Below are 22,188 nucleotides of genomic sequence, written 5' to 3' on the forward strand. Positions count from 1 at the left end.
GTTTACGGCGTAATTCGACGCGCTGAATGCGATAAAACAAGTTTTAGGTCGCTAGCATGTATAGAAAAGAAGTTACCAACCGATATCTGGAAAACAAACAAACGGACTTCGACTTCGTGTTTCGAGCAATATCAAAACAAAGACGGCCGTTTCCGGCGTAATTTGACGCGCTGAATGCGATAAAACAAGTTTCAGGTCGCTAGCATGTATAGAAAAAAAGTTATCCACCGATATTCACGAAACAAACAAACGGAATTCGACTTCGTGTTTCGAGCAATATCAAAACAAAGACGGCCGTTTCCGGCGTAATTCGACGCGCAGAATGCGATAAAACAAGTTTTGGGTGGCTAGCATGTATAGAAAAAAAGTTACTAACCGATATCTGAAAAACAAACAAACGGACTTCGACTTCGTGTTTCGAGCAATATCAAAACAAAGACGGCCGTTTCCGGCGTAATTTGACGCGCTAAATGCGATAAAACAAGTTTTAGGTCGCTAGCATGTATAGAAAAAAAGTTACTCACCGATATCCACGAAACAAACGCACGGGATTCGACTTCGTGTTCCGATCAATATCAAAACAAAGACGGCCGTTTCCGGCGTAATTCGACGCGCTGAATGCGATAAAACAAGTTTTAGGTCGCTAGCATGTATAGAAAAAAAGTTACTCACCGATATCCACGAAACAAACAAACGGAATTCGACTTCGTGTTTCGATCAATATCAAAACAAAGACGGCCGTTTACGGCGTAATTCGACGCGCTGAATGCGATAAAACAAGTTTTAGGTCGCTAGCATGTATAGAAAAGAAGTTACCAACCGATATCTGGAAAACAAACAAACGGAATTCGACTTCGTGTTTCGAGCAATATCAAAACAAAGACGGCCGTTTTCGGCGTAATTTGACGCGCTGAATGCGATAAAACAAGTTTCAGGTCGCTAGCATGTATAGAAAAAAAGTTATCCACCGATATTCACGAAACAAACAAACGGAATTCGACTTCGTGTTTCGAGCAATTTCAAAACAAAGACGGCCGTTTCCGGCGTAATTCGACGCGCCGAATGCGATAAAACAAGTTTGAGGTCGCTAGCATGTATAGAAAAAAAGTTACCAACCGATATCTGAAAAACAAACAAACGGACTTCGACTTCGTGTTTCGAGCAATATCAAAACAAAGACGGCCGTTTTCGGCGTAATTTGACGCGCTGAATGCGATAAAACAAGTTTTAGGTCGCTAGCATGTATAGAAAAAAAGTTACTCTCCGATATCCACGAAACAAACAAACGGAATTCGACTACGTGTTTCAAGCAATATCAAAAGAAACACGGCCGTTTCCGGCGTAATTTGACGCGCTGAATGCGATAAAACAAGTTTTAGGTCGCTAGCATGTATAGAAAAAAAGTTACTCACCGATATTCACGGAACAAACAAACGGAATTCGACTACGTGTTCCGAGCAATATTAAAACAAAGACGGCCGTTTTCGGCGTAATTCGACGCGCTGAATGCGATTAAACAAGTTTTAGGTCGTTAGCATGTATAGAAAAAAAGTTACCAACCGATATCTGAAAAACAAACAAACGGACTTCGACTTCGTGTTTCGAGCAATATCAAAACAAAGACGGCCGTTTCCGGCGTAATTTGACGCGCTGAATGCGATAAAACAAGTTTTAGGTCGCTAGCATGTATAGAAAAAAAGTTACTCACCGATATCCACGAAACAAACGCACGGGATTCGACTTCGTGTTCCGATCAATATCAAAACAAAGACGGCCGTTTCCGGCGTAATTCGACGCGCTGAATGCGATAAAACAAGTTTTAGGTCGCTAGCATGTATAGAAAAAAAGTTACTCACCGATATCCACGAAACAAACAAACGGAATTCGACTTCGTGTTTCGATCAATATCAAAACAAAGACGGCCGTTTACGGCGTAATTCGACGCGCTGAATGCGATAAAACAAGTTTTAGGTCGCTAGCATGTATAGAAAAGAAGTTACCAACCGATATCTGGAAAACAAACAAACGGACTTCGACTTCGTGTTTCGAGCAATATCAAAACAAAGACGGCCGTTTCCGGCGTAATTTGACGCGCTGAATGCGATAAAACAAGTTTCAGGTCGCTAGCATGTATAGAAAAAAAGTTATCCACCGATATTCACGAAACAAACAAACGGAATTCGACTTCGTGTTTCGAGCAATATCAAAACAAAGACGGCCGTTTCCGGCGTAATTCGACGCGCAGAATGCGATAAAACAAGTTTTGGGTGGCTAGCATGTATAGAAAAAAAGTTACTAACCGATATCTGAAAAACAAACAAACGGACTTCGACTTCGTGTTTCGAGCAATATCAAAACAAAGACGGCCGTTTCCGGCGTAATTTGACGCGCTAAATGCGATAAAACAAGTTTTAGGTCGCTAGCATGTATAGAAAAAAAGTTACTCACCGATATCCACGAAACAAACGCACGGGATTCGACTTCGTGTTCCGATCAATATCAAAACAAAGACGGCCGTTTCCGGCGTAATTCGACGCGCTGAATGCGATAAAACAAGTTTTAGGTCGCTAGCATGTATAGAAAAAAAGTTACTCACCGATATCCACGAAACAAACAAACGGAATTCGACTTCGTGTTTCGATCAATATCAAAACAAAGACGGCCGTTTACGGCGTAATTCGACGCGCTGAATGCGATAAAACAAGTTTTAGGTCGCTAGCATGTATAGAAAAGAAGTTACCAACCGATATCTGGAAAACAAACAAACGGAATTCGACTTCGTGTTTCGAGCAATATCAAAACAAAGACGGCCGTTTTCGGCGTAATTTGACGCGCTGAATGCGATAAAACAAGTTTCAGGTCGCTAGCATGTATAGAAAAAAAGTTATCCACCGATATTCACGAAACAAGCAAACGGAATTCGACTTCGTGTTTCGAGCAATTTCAAAACAAAGACGGCCGTTTCCGGCGTAATTCGACGCGCCGAATGCGATAAAACAAGTTTGAGGTCGCTAGCATGTATAGAAAAAAAGTTACCAACCGATATCTGAAAAACAAACAAACGGACTTCGACTTCGTGTTTCGAGCAATATCAAAACAAAGACGGCCGTTTTCGGCGTAATTTGACGCGCTGAATGCGATAAAACAAGTTCTAGGTCGCTAGCATGTATAGAAAAAAAGTTACTCTCCGATATCCACGAAACAAACAAACGGAATTCGACTACGTGTTTCAAGCAATATCAAAAGAAACACGGCCGTTTCCGGCGTAATTTGACGCGCTGAATGCGATAAAACAAGTTTTAGGTCGCTAGCATGTATAGAAAAAAAGTTACTCACCGATATTCACGGAACAAACAAACGGAATTCGACTACGTGTTCCGAGCAATATTAAAACAAAGACGGCCGTTTTCGGCGTAATTCGACGCGCTGAATGCGATTAAACAAGTTTTAGGTCGTGAGCATGTATAGAAAAAAAGTTACCAACCGATATCTGAAAAACAAACAAACGGACTTCGACTTCGTGTTTCGAGCAATATCAAAACAAAGACGTCCGTTTCTGGCGTAATTTGACGCGCTGAATGCGATAAAACAAGTTTTAGGTCGCTAGCATGTATAGAAAAAAAGTTACCAACCGATATCTGAAAAACAAACAAACGGACTTCGACTTCGTGTTCCGAGCAATATCAAAACAAAGACGGCCGTTTCCGGCGTAATTTGACGCGCTGAACGCGATAAAACAAGTTTCAGGTCGCTAGCATGTATAGAAAGAAAGTTATCCACCGATATTCACGAAACAAACAAACGGAATTCGACTTCGTGTTTCGAGCAATATCAAAACAAAGACGGCCGTTTACGGCGTAATTCGACGCGCTGAATGCGATAAAACAAGTTTGGGGTCGCTAGCATGTATAGAAAAAAAGTTACCAACCGATATCTGAAAAACAAACAAACGGACTTCGACTTCGTGTATCGAGCAATATCAAAACAAAGACGGCCGTTTCCGGCGTAATTTGACGCGCTGAATGCGATAAAACAAGTTTTAGGTCGCTAGCATGTATAGAAAGAAAGTTACTTTTCGATATCCACGAAACAAACAAACGGAATTCGACTACGTGTTTCGAGCAATATTAAGACAAAGACGGCCGTTTCCGGCGTAATTCGACGCGCTAAATGCGATAAAACAAGTTTGAGGTCGCTAGCATGTATAGAAAAAAAGTTACCAACCGATATCCACGAAACAAACAAACGGAATTCGACTCCGTGTTTCGATCAATATCAAAACAAAGACGGCCGTTTCCGGCGTAATTCGACGCGCTGAATGCGATAAAACAAGTTTTGGGTGGCTAGCATGTATAGAAAAAAAGTTACTAACCGATATCTGAAAAACAAACAAACGGACTTCGACTTCGTGTTTCGAGCAATATCAAAACAAAGACGGCCGTTTCCGGCGTAATTTGACGCGCTAAATGCGATAAAACAAGTTTTAGGTCGCTAGCATGTATAGAAAAAAAGTTACTCACCGATATCCACGAAACAAACGCACGGGATTCGACTTCGTGTTCCGATCAATATCAAAACAAAGACGGCCGTTTCCGGCGTAATTCGACGCGCTGAATGCGATAAAACAAGTTTTGGGTGGCTAGCATGTATAGAAAAAAAGTTACTAACCGATATCTGAAAAACAAACAAACGGACTTCGACTTCGTGTTTCGAGCAATATCAAAACAAAGACGGCCGTTTCCGGCGTAATTTGACGCGCTAAATGCGATAAAACAAGTTTTAGGTCGCTAGCATGTATAGAAAAAAAGTTACTCACCGATATCCACGAAACAAACGCACGGGATTCGACTTCGTGTTCCGATCAATATCAAAACAAAGACGGCCGTTTCCGGCGTAATTCGACGCGCTGAATGCGATAAAACAAGTTTTAGGTCGCTAGCATGTATAGAAAAAAAGTTACTCACCGATATCCACGAAACAAACAAACGGAATTCGACTTCGTGTTTCGATCAATATCAAAACAAAGACGGCCGTTTACGGCGTAATTCGACGCGCTGAATGCGATAAAACAAGTTTTAGGTCGCTAGCATGTATAGAAAAGAAGTTACCAACCGATATCTGGAAAACAAACAAACGGAATTCGACTTCGTGTTTCGAGCAATATCAAAACAAAGACGGCCGTTTTCGGCGTAATTTGACGCGCTGAATGCGATAAAACAAGTTTCAGGTCGCTAGCATGTATAGAAAAAAAGTTATCCACCGATATTCACGAAACAAACAAACGGAATTCGACTTCGTGTTTCGAGCAATATCAAAACAAAGACGGCCGTTTCCGGCGTAATTCGACGCGCCGAATGCGATAAAACAAGTTTGAGGTCGCTAGCATGTATAGAAAAAAAGTTACCAACCGATATCTGAAAAACAAACAAACGGACTTCGACTTCGTGTTTCGAGCAATATCAAAACAAAGACGGCCGTTTTCGGCGTAATTTGACGCGCTGAATGCGATAAAACAAGTTTTAGGTCGCTAGCATGTATAGAAAAAAAGTTACTCTCCAATATCCACGAAACAAACAAACGGAATTCGACTACGTGTTTCAAGCAATATCAAAAGAAACACGGCCGTTTCCGGCGTAATTTGACGCGCTGAATGCGATAAAACAAGTTTTAGGTCGCTAGCATGTATAGAAAAAAAGTTACTCACCGATATTCACGGAACAAACAAACGGAATTCGACTACGTGTTCCGAGCAATATTAAAACAAAGACGGCCGTTTTCGGCGTAATTCGACGCGCTGAATGCGATAAAACAAGTTTTAGGTCGTTAGCATGTATAGAAAAAAAGTTACCAACCGATATCTGAAAAACAAACAAACGGACTTCGACTTCGTGTTTCGAGCAATATCAAAACAAAGACGTCCGTTTCTGGCGTAATTTGACGCGCTGAATGCGATAAAACAAGTTTTAGGTCGCTAGCATGTATAGAAAAAAAGTTACCAACCGATATCTGAAAAACAAACAAACGGACTTCGACTTCGTGTTCCGAGCAATATCAAAACAAAGACGGCCGTTTCCGGCGTAATTTGACGCGCTGAATGCGATAAAACAAGTTTCAGGTCGCTAGCATGTATAGAAAAAAAGTTATCCACCGATATTCACGAAACAAACAAACGGAATTCGACTTCGTGTTTCGAGCAATATCAAAACAAAGACGGCCGTTTCCGGCGTAATTCGACGCGTTGAATGCGATAAAACAAGTTTGGGGTCGCTAGCATGTATAGAAAAAAAGTTACCAACCGATATCTGAAAAACAAACAAACGGACTTCGACTTCGTGTATCGAGCAATATCAAAACAAAGACGGCCGTTTCCGGCGTAATTTGACGCGCTGAATGCGATAAAACAAGTTTTAGGTCGCTAGCATGTATAGAAAGAAAGTTACTTTTCGATATCCACGAAACAAACAAACGGAATTCGACTACGTGTTTCGAGCAATATTAAGACAAAGACGGCCGTTTCCGGCGTAATTCGACGCGCTGAATGCGATAAAACAAGTTTGAGGTCGCTAGCATGTATAGAAAAAAAGTTACCAACCGATATCCACGAAACAAACAAACGGAATTCGACTTCGTGTTTCGATCAATATCAAAACAAAGACGGCCGTTTCCGGCGTAATTCGACCCGCTGAATGCGATAAAACAAGTTTTGGGTGGCTAGCATGTATAGAAAAAAAGTTACTAACCGATATCTGAAAAACAAACAAACGGACTTCGACTTCGTGTTTCGAGCAATATCAAAACAAAGACGGCCGTTTCCGGCGTAATTTGACGCGCTAAATGCGATAAAACAAGTTTTAGGTCGCTAGCATGTATAGAAAAAAAGTTACTCACCGATATCCACGAAACAAACGCACGGGATTCGACTTCGTGTTCCGATCAATATCAAAACAAAGACGGCCGTTTCCGGCGTAATTCGACGCGCTGAATGCGATAAAACAAGTTTTAGGTCGCTAGCATGTATAGAAAAAAAGTTACCAACCGATATCTGAAAAACAAACAAACGGACTTCGACTTCGTGTTTTGAGCAATATCAAAACAAAGACGTCCGTTTCTGGCGTAATTTGACGCGCTGAATGCGATAAAACAAGTTTTAGGTCGCTAGCATGTATAGAAAAAAAGTTACCAACCGATATCTGAAAAACAAACAAACGGACTTCGACTTCGTGTTTCGAGCAATATCAAAACAAAGACGGCCGTTTCCGGCGTGATTCGACGCGCTGAATGCGATAAAACAAGTTTGAGGTCGCTAGCATGTATAGAAAAAAAGTGACCAACCGATATCCACGAAACAAACAAACGGAATTCGACTTCGTGTTTCGATCAATATCAAAACAAAGACGGCCGTTTCCGGCGTAATTCGACGCGCTGAATGCGATGAAACAAGTTTTAGGTCGCTAGCATGTATAGAAAAAAAGTTACCAACCGATATCCACGAAACAAACAAACGGAATTCGACTTCGTGTTTCGTTCAATATCAAAACAAAGACGGCCGTTTCCGGCGTAATTCGACGCGCTCAATGCGATAAAACAAGTTTTAGGTCGCTAGCATGTATGGAAAAAAAGTTACTCTCCGATATCCACGAAACAAACAAACGGAATTCGACTACGTGTTTCAAGCAATATCAAAACAAACACGGCCGTTTCCGGCGTAATTTGACGCGCTGAATGCGATAAAACAAGTTTGAGGTCGCTAGCATGTATAAAAAAAAACTTACTCACCGATATCCACGGAACAAACAAACGGAATTCGACTACGTGTTCCGAGCAATATTAAAACAAAGACGGCCGCTTTCGGCGTAATTCGACGCGCTGAATGCGATAAAACAAGTTTTAGGTCGCTAGCATGTATAGAAAAAAAGTTACCAACCGATATCTGAAAAACAAACAAACGGACTTCGACTTCGTGTTTCGAGCAATATCAAAACAAAGACGGCCGTTTCCGGCGTAATTTGACGCGCTGAATGCGATAAAACAAGTTTCAGGTCGCTAGCATGTATAGAAAAAAAGTTATCCACCGATATTCACGAAACAAACAAACGGAATTCGACTTCGTGTTTCGAGCAATATCAAAACAAAGACGGCCGTTTCCGGCGTAATTCGACGCGCTGAATGCGAAAAAACAAGTTTGGGGTCGCTAGCATGTATAGAAAAAAAGTTACCAACCGATATCTGAAAAACAAACAAACGGACTTCGACTTCGTGTTTCGAGCAATATCAAAACAAAGACGGCCGTTTCCGGCGTAATTTGACGCGCTGATCGCGATAAAACAAGTTTTAGGTCGCTAGCATGTATAGAAAAAAAGTTACTCTTCGATATCCACGAAACAAACAAACGGAATTCGACTACGTGTTCCGAGCAATATTAAAACAAAGACGGCCGTTTCCGGCGTAATTCGACGCGCTGAATGCGATAAAACAAGTTTGAGGTCGCTAGCATGTATAGAAAAAAAGTTACCAACCGATATCCACGAAACAAACAAACGGAATTCGACTTCGTGTTTCGATCAATATCAAAACAAAGACGGCCGTTTCCGGCGTAATTCGACGCGCTGAATGCGATAAAACAAGTTTTGGGTGGCTAGCATGTATAGAAAAAAAGTTACTAACCGATATCTGAAAAACAAACAAACGGACTTCGACTTCGTGTTTCGAGCAATATCAAAACAAAGACGGCCGTTTCCGGCGTAATTTGACGCGCTCAATGCGATAAAACAAGTTTTAGGTCGCTAGCATGTATAGAAAAAAAGTTACTCACCGATATCCACGAAACAAACGCACGGGATTCGACTTCGTGTTCCGATCAATATCAAAACAAAGACGGCCGTTTCCGGCGTGATTTGACGCGCTGAATGCGATAAAACAAGTTTCAGGTCGCTAGCATGTATAGAAAAAAAGTTACCAACCGATATCTGAAAAACAAACAAACAGACTTCGACTTCGTGTTTCGAGCAATATCAAAACAAAGACGTCCGTTTCTGGCGTAATTTGTCGCGCTGAATGCGATAAAACAAGTTTTAGGTCGCTAGCATGTATAGAAAAAAAGTTACCAACCGATATCTGAAAAACAAACAAACGGACTTCGACTTCGTGTTTCGAGCAATATTAAAACAAAGACGGCCGTTTTCGGCGTAATTTGACGCGCTGAATGCGATAAGACAAGTTTCAGGTCGCTAGCATGTATAGAAAAAAAGTTATCCACCGATATTCACGCACCAAACAAACGGAATTCGACTTCGTGTTTCGAGCAATATCAAAACAAAGACGGCCGTTTCCGGCGTAATTCGACGCGCTGAATGCGATAAAACAAGTTTGAGGTCGCTAGCATGTATAGAAAAAAAGTTACCAACCGATATCTGAAAAACTAACAAACGGACTTCGACTTCGTGTTTCGAGCAATATCAAAACAAAGACGGCCGTTTCCGGCGTAATTTGACGCGCTGAATGCGATAAAACAAGTTTTAGGTCGCTAGCATGTATAGAAAAAAAGTTACTCACCGATATCCACGGAACAAACAAACGGAATTCGACTACGTGTTCCGAGCAATATTAAAACAAAGACGGCCGTTTCCGGCGTAATTCGACGCGCTGAATGCGATAAAACAAGTTTCAGGTCGCTAGCATGTATAGAAAAAAAGTTACCAACCGATATCTGAAAAACAAACAAACAGACTTCGACTTCGTGTTTCGAGCAATATCAAAACAAAGACGTCCGTTTCTGGCGTAATTTGTCGCGCTGAATGCGATAAAACAAGTTTTAGGTCGCTGGCATGTATAGAAAAAAAGTTACCAACCGATATCTGAAAAACAAACAAACGGACTTCGACTTCGTGTTTCGAGCAATATCAAAACAAAGACGGCCGTTTTCGGCGTAATTTGACGCGCTGAATGCGATAAGACAAGTTTCAGGTCGCTAGCATGTATAGAAAAAAAGTTATCCACCGATATTCACGCACCAAACAAACGGAATTCGACTTCGTGTTCCGATCAATATCAAAACAAAGACGGCCGTTTCCGGCGTGATTTGACGCGCTGAATGCGATAAAACAAGTTTTAGGTCGCTAGCATGTATAGAAAAAAAGTTATCCACCGATATTCACGAAACAAACAAACGGGATTCGACTTCGTGTTTCGATCAATATCAAAACAAAGACGGCTGTGTCCGGCGTAATTCGACGCGCTGAATGCGATAAAACAAGTTTTAGGTCGCTAGCATGTATAGAAAAAAAGTTACTCACCGATATCCACGAAACAAACAAACGGAATTCGACTTCGTGTTTCGATCAATATCAAAACAAAGACGGCCGTTTACGGCGTAATTCGACGCGCTGAATGCGATAAAACAAGTTTTAGGTCGCTAGCATGTATAGAAAAGAAGTTACCAACCGATATCTGAAAAACAAACAAACGGAATTCGACTTCGTGTTTCGATCAATATCAAAACAAAGACGGCCGTTTCCAGCGTAATTTGACGCGCTGAATGCGATAAAACAAGTTTTAGGTCGCTAGCATGTATAGAAAAAAAGTGACTCACCGATATCCACGGAACAAACAAACGGAATTCGACTACGTGTTCCGAGCAATATTGAAACAAAGACGGCCGTTTCCGGCGTAATTCGACGCGCTGAATGCGATAAAACAAGTTTCAGGTCGCTAGCATGTATAGAAAAAAAGTTACCAACCGATATCTGAAAAACAAACAAACAGACTTCGACTTCGTGTTTCGAGCAATATCAAAACAAAGACGTCCGTTTCTGGCGTAATTTGTCGCGCTGAATGCGATAAAACAAGTTTTAGGTCGCTAGCATGTATAGAAAAAAAGTTACCAACCGATATCTGAAAAACAAACAAACGGACTTCGACTTCGTGTTTCGAGCAATATTAAAACAAAGACGGCCGTTTTCGGCGTAATTTGACGCGCTGAATGCGATAAGACAAGTTTCAGGTCGCTAGCATGTATAGAAAAAAAGTTATCCACCGATATTCACGCACCAAACAAACGGAATTCGACTTCGTGTTTCGAGCAATATCAAAACAAAGACGGCCGTTTCCGGCGTAATTCGACGCGCTGAATGCGATAAAACAAGTTTGAGGTCGCTAGCATGTATAGAAAAAAAGTTACCAACCGATATCTGAAAAACAAACAAACGGACTTCGACTTCGTGTTTCGAGCAATATCAAAACAAAGACGGCCGTTTCCGGCGTAATTTGACGCGCTGAATGCGATAAAACAAGTTTTAGGTCGCTAGCATGTATAGAAAAAAAGTTCCTCACCGATATCCACGGAACAAACAAACGGAATTCGACTACGTGTTCCGAGCAATATTAAAACAAAGACGGCCGTTTCCGGCGTAATTCGACGCGCTGAATGCGATAAAACAAGTTTCAGGTCGCTAGCATGTATAGAAAAAAAGTTACCAACCGATATCTGAAAAACAAACAAACAGACTTCGACTTCGTGTTTCGAGCAATATCAAAACAAAGACGTCCGTTTCTGGCGTAATTTGTCGCGCTGAATGCGATAAAACAAGTTTTAGGTCGCTAGCATGTATAGAAAAAAAGTTACCAACCGATATCTGAAAAACAAACAAACGGACTTCGACTTCGTGTTTCGAGCAATATCAAAACAAAGACGGCCGTTTTCGGCGTAATTTGACGCGCTGAATGCGATAAGACAAGTTTCAGGTCGCTAGCATGTATAGAAAAAAAGTTATCCACCGATATTCACGCACCAAACAAACGGAATTCGACTTCGTGTTTCGAGCAATATCAAAACAAAGACGGCCGTTTCCGGCGTAATTCGACGCGCTGAATGCGATAAAACAAGTTTGAGGTCGCTAGCATGTATAGAAAAAAAGTTACCAACCGATATCTGAAAAACAAACAAACGGACTTCGACTTCGTGTTTCGAGCAATATCAAAACAAAGACGGCCGTTTCCGGCGTAATTTGACGCGCTGAATGCGATAAAACAAGTTTTAGGTCGCTAGCATGTATAGAAAGAAAGTTACTCTCCGATATCCACGAAACAAACAAACGGAATTCGACTACGTGTTTCGAGCAATATTGAAACAAAGACGGCCGTTTCCGGCGTAATTCGACGCGCTGAATGCGATAAAACAAGTTTGAGGTCGCTAGCATGTATAGAAAAAAAGTTACCAACCGATATCCACGAAACAAACAAACGGAATTCGACTTCGTGTTTCGATCAATATCAAAACAAAGACGGCCGTTTCCGGCGTAATTCGACGCGCTGAATGCGATAAAACAAGTTTATGGTCGCTAGCATGTATAGAAAAAAAGTTACCAACCGATATCCACAAAACAAACAAACGGAATTCGACTTCGTGTTTCGATCAATATCGAAACAAAGACGGCCGTTACCGGCAAAATTCGACGCGCTGAATGCGATGAAACAAGTTTTAGGTCGCTAGCATGTATAGAAAAAAAGTTACCAACCGATATCTGAAAAACAAACAAACGGAATTCGACTTCGTGTTTCGATCAATATCAAAACAAAGACGGCCGTTTCCGGCGTAATTTGACGCGCTGAATGCGATAAAACAAGTTTCAGGTCGCTAGCATGTATAGAAAAAAAGTTACTCACCGATATCCACGAAACAAACAAACGGAATTCGACTACGTGTTTCGAGCAATATTAAAACAAAGACGGCCGTTTCCGGCGTAATTCGACGCGCTGAATGCGATAAAACAAGTTTTAGGTCGCTAGCATGTATAGAAAAAAAGTTACTCACCGATATCCACGGAACAAACAAACGGAATTCGACTACGTGTTCCGAGCAATATTAAAACAAAGACGGCCGTTTCCGGCGTAATTCGACGCGCTGAATGCGATAAAACAAGTTTCAGGTCGCTAGCATGTATAGAAAAAAAGTTACTCTCCGATATCCACGAAACAAACAAACGGAATTCGACTACGTGTTTCGAGCAATATTGAAACAAAGACGGCCGTTTCCGGCGTAATTCGACGCGCTGAATGCGATAAAACAAGTTTGAGGTCGCTAGCATGTATAGAAAAAAAGTTACCAACCGATATCCACGAAACAAACAAACGGAATTCGACTTCGTGTTTCGATCAATATCAAAACAAAGACGGCCGTTTCCGGCGTAATTCGACGCGCTGAATGCGATAAAACAAGTTTATGGTCGCTAGCATGTATAGAAAAAAAGTTACCAACCGATATCCACAAAACAAACAAACGGAATTCGACTTCGTGTTTCGATCAATATCGAAACAAAGACGGCCGTTACCGGCAAAATTCGACGCGCTGAATGCGATGAAACAAGTTTTAGGTCGCTAGCATGTATAGAAAAAAAGTTACCAACCGATATCTGAAAAACAAACAAACGGAATTCGACTTCGTGTTTCGATCAATATCAAAACAAAGACGGCCGTTTCCGGCGTAATTTGACGCGCTGAATGCGATAAAACAAGTTTCAGGTCGCTAGCATGTATAGAAAAAAAGTTACTCACCGATATCCACGAAACAAACAAACGGAATTCGACTACGTGTTTCGAGCAATATTAAAACAAAGACGGCCGTTTCCGGCGTAATTCGACGCGCTGAATGCGATAAAACAAGTTTTAGGTCGCTAGCATGTATAGAAAAAAAGTTACTCACCGATATCCACGGAACAAACAAACGGAATTCGACTACGTGTTCCGAGCAATATTAAAACAAAGACGGCCGTTTCCGGCGTAATTCGACGCGCTGAATGCGATAAAACAAGTTTCAGGTCGCTAGCATGTATAGAAAAAAAGTTACCAACCGATATCTGAAAAACAAACAAACGGACTTCGACTTCGTGTTTCGAGCAATATCAAAACAAAGACGGCCGTTTCCGGCGTAATTTGACGCGCTGAATGCGATAAAACAAGTTTTAGGTCGCTAGCATGTATAGAAAAAAAGTTACTCACCGATATCCACGGAACAAACAAACGGAATTCGACTACGTGTTCCGAGCAATATTAAAACAAAGACGGCCGTTTCCGGCGTAATTCGACGCGCTGAATGCGATAAAACAAGTTTCAGGTCGCTAGCATGTATAGAAAAAAAGTTACCAACCGATATCTGAAAAACAAACAAACGGACTTCGACTTCGTGTTTCGAGCAATATTAAAACAAAGACAACCGTTTTCGGCGTAATTTGACGCGCTGAATGCGATAAGACAAGTTTCAGGTCGCTAGCATGTATAGAAAAAAAGTTATCCACCGATATTCACGCACCAAACAAACGGAATTCGACTTCGTGTTTCGAGCAATATCAAAACAAAGACGGCCGTTTCCGGCGTAATTCGACGCGCTGAATGCGATAAAACAAGTTTGAGGTCGCTAGCATGTATAGAAAAAAAGTTACCAACCGATATCTGAAAAACAAACAAACGGACTTCGACTTCGTGTTTCGAGCAATATCAAAACAAAGACGGCCGTTTCCAGCGTAATTTGACGCGCTGAATGCGATAAAACAAGTTTTAGGTCGCTAGCATGTATAGAAAAAAAGTGACTCACCGATATCCACGGAACAAACAAACGGAATTCGACTACGTGTTCCGAGCAATATTGAAACAAAGACGGCCGTTTCCGGCGTAATTCGACGCGCTGAATGCGATAAAACAAGTTTCAGGTCGCTAGCATGTATAGAAAAAAAGTTACCAACCGATATCTGAAAAACAAACAAACAGACTTCGACTTCGTGTTTCGAGCAATATCAAAACAAAGACGTCCGTTTCTGGCGTAATTTGTCGCGCTGAATGCGATAAAACAAGTTTTAGGTCGCTAGCATGTATAGAAAAAAAGTTACCAACCGATATCTGAAAAACAAACAAACGGACTTCGACTTCGTGTTTCGAGCAATATTAAAACAAAGACGGCCGTTTTCGGCGTAATTTGACGCGCTGAATGCGATAAGACAAGTTTCAGGTCGCTAGCATGTATAGAAAAAAAGTTATCCACCGATATTCACGCACCAAACAAACGGAATTCGACTTCGTGTTTCGAGCAATATCAAAACAAAGACGGCCGTTTCCGGCGTAATTCGACGCGCTGAATGCGATAAAACAAGTTTGAGGTCGCTAGCATGTATAGAAAAAAAGTTACCAACCGATATCTGAAAAACAAACAAACGGACTTCGACTTCGTGTTTCGAGCAATATCAAAACAAAGACGGCCGTTTCCGGCGTAATTTGACGCGCTGAATGCGATAAAACAAGTTTTAGGTCGCTAGCATGTATAGAAAAAAAGTTCCTCACCGATATCCACGGAACAAACAAACGGAATTCGACTACGTGTTCCGAGCAATATTAAAACAAAGACGGCCGTTTCCGGCGTAATTCGACGCGCTGAATGCGATAAAACAAGTTTCAGGTCGCTAGCATGTATAGAAAAAAAGTTACCAACCGATATCTGAAAAACAAACAAACAGACTTCGACTTCGTGTTTCGAGCAATATCAAAACAAAGACGTCCGTTTCTGGCGTAATTTGTCGCGCTGAATGCGATAAAACAAGTTTTAGGTCGCTAGCATGTATAGAAAAAAAGTTACCAACCGATATCTGAAAAACAAACAAACGGACTTCGACTTCGTGTTTCGAGCAATATCAAAACAAAGACGGCCGTTTTCGGCGTAATTTGACGCGCTGAATGCGATAAGACAAGTTTCAGGTCGCTAGCATGTATAGAAAAAAAGTTATCCACCGATATTCACGCACCAAACAAACGGAATTCGACTTCGTGTTTCGAGCAATATCAAAACAAAGACGGCCGTTTCCGGCGTAATTCGACGCGCTGAATGCGATAAAACAAGTTTGAGGTCGCTAGCATGTATAGAAAAAAAGTTACCAACCGATATCTGAAAAACAAACAAACGGACTTCGACTTCGTGTTTCGAGCAATATCAAAACAAAGACGGCCGTTTCCGGCGTAATTTGACGCGCTGAATGCGATAAAACAAGTTTTAGGTCGCTAGCATGTATAGAAAGAAAGTTACTCTCCGATATCCACGAAACAAACAAACGGAATTCGACTACGTGTTTCGAGCAATATTGAAACAAAGACGGCCGTTTCCGGCGTAATTCGACGCGCTGAATGCGATAAAACAAGTTTGAGGTCGCTAGCATGTATAGAAAAAAAGTTACCAACCGATATCCACGAAACAAACAAACGGAATTCGACTTCGTGTTTCGATCAATATCAAAACAAAGACGGCCGTTTCCGGCGTAATTCGACGCGCTGAATGCGATAAAACAAGTTTATGGTCGCTAGCATGTATAGAAAAAAAGTTACCAACCGATATCCACAAAACAAACAAACGGAATTCGACTTCGTGTTTCGATCAATATCGAAACAAAGACGGCCGTTACCGGCAAAATTCGACGCGCTGAATGCGATGAAACAAGTTTTAGGTCGCTAGCATGTATAGAAAAAAAGTTACCAACCGATATCTGAAAAACAAACAAACGGAATTCGACTTCGTGTTTCGATCAATATCAAAACAAAGACGGCCGTTTCCGGCGTAATTTGACGCGCTGAATGCGATAAAACAAGTTTCAGGTCGCTAGCATGTATAGAAAAAAAGTTACTCACCGATATCCACGAAACAAACAAACGGAATTCGACTACGTGTTTCGAGCAATATTAAAACAAAGACGGCCGTTTCCGGCGTAATTCGACGCGCTGAATGCGATAAAACAAGTTTTAGGTCGCTAGCATGTATAGAAAAAAAGTTACTCACCGATATCCACGGAACAAACAAACGGAATTCGACTACGTGTTCCGAGCAATATTAAAACAAAGACGGCCGTTTCCGGCGTAATTCGACGCGCTGAATGCGATAAAACAAGTTTCAGGTCGCTAGCATGTATAGAAAAAAAGTTACCAACCGATATCTGAAAAACAAACAAACGGACTTCGACTTCGTGTTTCGAGCAATATCAAAACAAAGACGGCCGTTTCCGGCGTAATTTGACGCGCTGAATGCGATAAAACAAGTTTTAGGTCGCTAGCATGTATAGAAAAAAAGTTACTCACCGATATCCACGGAACAAACAAACGGAATTCGACTACGTGTTCCGAGCAATATTAAAACAAAGACGGCCGTTTCCGGCGTAATTCGACGCGCTGAATGCGATAAAACAAGTTTCAGGTCGCTAGCATGTATAGAAAAAAAGTTACCAACCGATATCTGAAAAACAAACAAACGGACTTCGACTTCGTGTTTCGAGCAATATTAAAACAAAGACAACCGTTTTCGGCGTAATTTGACGCGCTGAATGCGATAAGACAAGTTTCAGGTCGCTAGCATGTATAGAAAAAAAGTTATCCACCGATATTCACGCACCAAACAAACGGAATTCGACTTCGTGTTTCGAGCAATATCAAAACAAAGACGGCCGTTTCCGGCGTAATTCGACGCGCTGAATGCGATAAAACAAGTTTGAGGTCGCTAGCATGTATAGAAAAAAAGTTACCAACCGATATCTGAAAAACAAACAAACGGACTTCGACTTCGTGTTTCGAGCAATATCAAAACAAAGACGGCCGTTTCCGGCGTAATTTGACGCGCTGAATGCGATAAAACAAGTTTTAGGTCGCTAGCATGTATAGAAAAAAAGTTACTCACCGATATCCACGGAACAAACAAACGGAATTCGACTACGTGTTCCGAGCAATATTAAAACAAAGACGGCCGTTTCCGGCGTAATTCGACGCGCTGAATGCGATAAAACAAGTTTCAGGTCGCTAGCATGTATAGAAAAAAAGTTACCAACCGATATCTGAAAAACAAACAAACAGACTTCGACTTCGTGTTTCGAGCAATATCAAAACAAAGACGTCCGTTTCTGGCGTAATTTGTCGCGCTGAATGCGATAAAACAAGTTTTAGGTCGCTAGCATGTATAGAAAAAAAGTTACCAACCGATATCTGAAAAACAAACAAACGGACTTCGACTTCGTGTTTCGAGCAATATCAAAACAAAGACGGCCGTTTTCGGCGTAATTTGACGCGCTGAATGCGATAAGACAAGTTTCAGGTCGCTAGCATGTATAGAAAAAAAGTTATCCACCGATATTCACGCACCAAACAAACGGAATTCGACTTCGTGTTTCGAGCAATATCAAAACAAAGACGGCCGTTTCCGGCGTAATTCGACGCGCTGAATGCGATAAAACAAGTTTGAGGTCGCTAGCATGTATAGAAAAAAAGTTACCAACCGATATCTGAAAAACAAACAAACGGACTTCGACTTCGTGTTTCGAGCAATATCAAAACAAAGACGGCCGTTTCCGGCGTAATTTGACGCGCTGAATGCGATAAAACAAGTTTTAGGTCGCTAGCATGTATAGAAAGAAAGTTACTCTCCGATATCCACGAAACAAACAAACGGAATTCGACTACGTGTTTCGAGCAATATTGAAACAAAGACGGCCGTTTCCGGCGTAATTCGACGCGCTAAATGCGATAAAACAAGTTTGAGGTCGCTAGCATGTATAGAAAAAAAGTTACCAACCGATATCCACGAAACAAACAAACGGAATTCGACTTCGTGTTTCGATCAATATCAAAACAAAGACGGCCGTTTCCGGCGTAATTCGACGCGCTGAATGCGATAAAACAAGTTTATGGTCGCTAGCATGTATAGAAAAAAAGTTACCAACCGATATCCACAAAACAAACAAACGGAATTCGACTTCGTGTTTCGATCAATATCAAAACAAAGACGGCCGTTACCGGCGAAATTCGACGCGCTGAATGCGATGAAACAAGTTTTAGGTCGCTAGCATGTATAGAAAAAAAGTTACCAACCGATATCTGAAAAACAAACAAACGGAATTCGACTTCGTGTTTCGATCAATATCAAAACAAAGACGGCCGTTTCCGGCGTAATTTGACGCGCTGAATGCGATAAAACAAGTTTCAGGTCGCTAGCATGTATAGAAAAAAAGTTACTCACCGATATCCACGAAACAAACAAACGGAATTCGACTACGTGTTTCGAGCAATATTAAAACAAAGACGGCCGTTTCCGGCGTAATTCGACGCGCTGAATGCGATAAAACAAGTTTTAGGTCGCTAGCATGTATAGAAAAAAAGTTACTCACCGATATCCACGGAACAAACAAACGGAATTCGACTACGTGTTCCGAGCAATATTAAAACAAAGACGGCCGTTTCCGGCGTAATTCGACGCGCTGAATGCGATAAAACAAGTTTCAGGTCGCTAGCATGTATAGAAAAAAAGTTACCAACCGATATCTGAAAAACAAACAAACGGACTTCGACTTCGTGTTTCGAGCAATATCAAAACAAAGACGGCCGTTTCCGGCGTAATTTGACGCGCTGAATGCGATAAAACAAGTTTTAGGTCGCTAGCATGTATAGAAAAAAAGTTACTCACCGATATCCACGGAACAAACAAACGGAATTCGACTACGTGTTCCGAGCAATATTAAAACAAAGACGGCCGTTTCCGGCGTAATTCGACGCGCTGAATGCGATAAAACAAGTTTCAGGTCGCTAGCATGTATAGAAAAAAAGTTACCAACCGATATCTGAAAAACAAACAAACAGACTTCGACTTCGTGTTTCGAGCAATATCAAAACAAAGACGTCCGTTTCTGGCGTAATTTGTCGCGCTGAATGCGATAAAACAAGTTTTAGGTCGCTAGCATGTATAGAAAAAAAGTTACCAACCGATATCTGAAAAACAAACAAACGGACTTCGACTTCGTGTTTCGAGCAATATCAAAACAAAGACGGCCGTTTTCGGCGTAATTTGACGCGCTGAATGCGATAAGACAAGTTTCAGGTCGCTAGCATGTATAGAAAAAAAGTTATCCACCGATATTCACGCACCAAACAAACGGAATTCGACTTCGTGTTTCGAGCAATATCAAAACAAAGACGGCCGTTTCCGGCGTAATTCGACGCGCTGAATGCGATAAAACAAGTTTGAGGTCGCTAGCATGTATAGAAAAAAAGTTACCAACCGATATCTGAAAAACAAACAAACGGACTTCGACTTCGTGTTTCGAGCAATATCAAAACAAAGACGGCCGTTTCCGGCGTAATTTGACGCGCTGAATGCGATAAAACAAGTTTTAGGTCGCTAGCATGTATAGAAAGAAAGTTACTCTCCGATATCCACGAAACAAACAAACGGAATTCGACTACGTGTTTCGAGCAATATTGAAACAAAGACGGCCGTTTCCGGCGTAATTCGACGCGCTGAATGCGATAAAACAAGTTTGAGGTCGCTAGCATGTATAGAAAAAAAGTTACCAACCGATATCCACGAAACAAACGAACGGAATTCGACTTCGTGTTTCGATCAATATCAAAACAAAGACGGCCGTTTCCGGCGTAATTCGACGCGCTGAATGCGATAAAACAAGTTTATGGTCGCTAGCATGTATAGAAAAAAAGTTACCAACCGATATCCACAAAACAAACAAACGGAATTCGACTTCGTGTTTCGATCAATATCAAAACAAAGACGGCCGTTACCGGCGAAATTCGACGCGCTGAATGCGATGAAACAAGTTTTAGGTCGCTAGCATGTATAGAAAAAAAGTTACCAACCGATATCTGAAAAACAAACAAACGGAATTCGACTTCGTGTTTCGATCAATATCAAAACAAAGACGGCCGTTTCCGGCGTAATTTGACGCGCTGAATGCGATAAAACAAGTTTCAGGTCGCTAGCATGTATAGAAAAAAAGTTACTCACCGATATCCACGGAACAAACAAACGGAATTCGACTACGTGTTTCGAGCAATATTAAAACAAAGACGGCCGTTTCCGGCGTATCTCGACGCGCTGAATGCGATAAAACAAGTTTTAGGTCGCTAGCATGTATAGAAAAAAAGTTACTCACCGATATCCACGGAACAAACAAACGGAATTCGACTACGTGTTCCGAGCAATATTAAAACAAAGACGGCCGTTTCCGGCGTAATTCGACGCGCTGAATGCGATAAAACAAGTTTCAGGTCGCTAGCATGTATAGAAAGAAAGTTACCAACCGATATCTGAAAAACAAACAAACAGACTTCGACTTCGTGTTTCGAGCAATATCAAAACAAAGACGTCCGTTTCTGGCGTAATTTGTCGCGCTGAATGCGATAAAACAAGTTTTAGGTCGCTAGCATGTATAGAAAAAAAGTTACCAACCGATATCTGAAAAACAAACAAACGGACTTCGACTTCGTGTTTCGAGCAATATCAAAACAAAGACGGCCGTTTCCGGCGTAATTTGACGCGCTGAATGCGATAAAACAAGTTTTAGGTCGCTAGCATGTATAGAAAAAAAGTCACTCTTCGATATCCACGAAACAAACAAACGGAATTCGACTACGTGTTTCGAGCAATATTAAAACAAAGACGGCCGTTTCCGGCGTAATTCGACGCGCTGAATGCGATAAAACAAGTTTGAGGTCGCTAGCATGTATAGAAAAAAAGTTACCAACCGATATCCACGAAACAAACAAACGGAATTCGACTTCGTGTTTCGTTCAATATCAAAACAAAGACGGCCGTTTCCGGCGTAATTCGACGCGCTTAATGCGATAGAACAAGTTTTAGGTCGCTAGCATGTATAGAAAAAAAGTTACTCTCCGATATCCACGAAACAAACAAACGGAATTCGACTACGTGTTTCAAGCAATATCAAAACAAACACGGTCGTTTCCGGCGTAATTTGACGCGCTGAATGCGATAAAACAAGTTTTAGGTCGCTAGCATGTATAGAAAAAAAGTTACTCACCGATATCCACGGAACAAACAAACGGAATTCGACTACGTGTTCCGAGCAATATTAAAACAAAGACGGCCGTTTCCGGCGTAATTCGACGCGCTGAATGCGATAAAACAAGTTTTAGGTCGCTAGCATGTATAGAAAAAAAGTTACCAACCGATATCTGAAAAACAAACAAACGGACTTCGACTTCGTGTTTCGAGCAATATCAAAACAAAGACGGCCGTTTCCGGCGTAATTTGACGCGCTGAATGCGATAAAACAAGTTTCAGGTCGCTAGCATGTATAGAAAAAAAGTTATCCACCGATATTCACGAAACAAACAAACGGAATTCGACTTCGTGTTTCGAGCAATATCAAA

Source organism: Diprion similis, chromosome 9 (genome assembly GCF_021155765.1).
Source record: "Diprion similis isolate iyDipSimi1 chromosome 9, iyDipSimi1.1, whole genome shotgun sequence".
In the NCBI taxonomy this organism is placed as follows: Eukaryota; Metazoa; Arthropoda; class Insecta; order Hymenoptera; family Diprionidae; genus Diprion; species Diprion similis.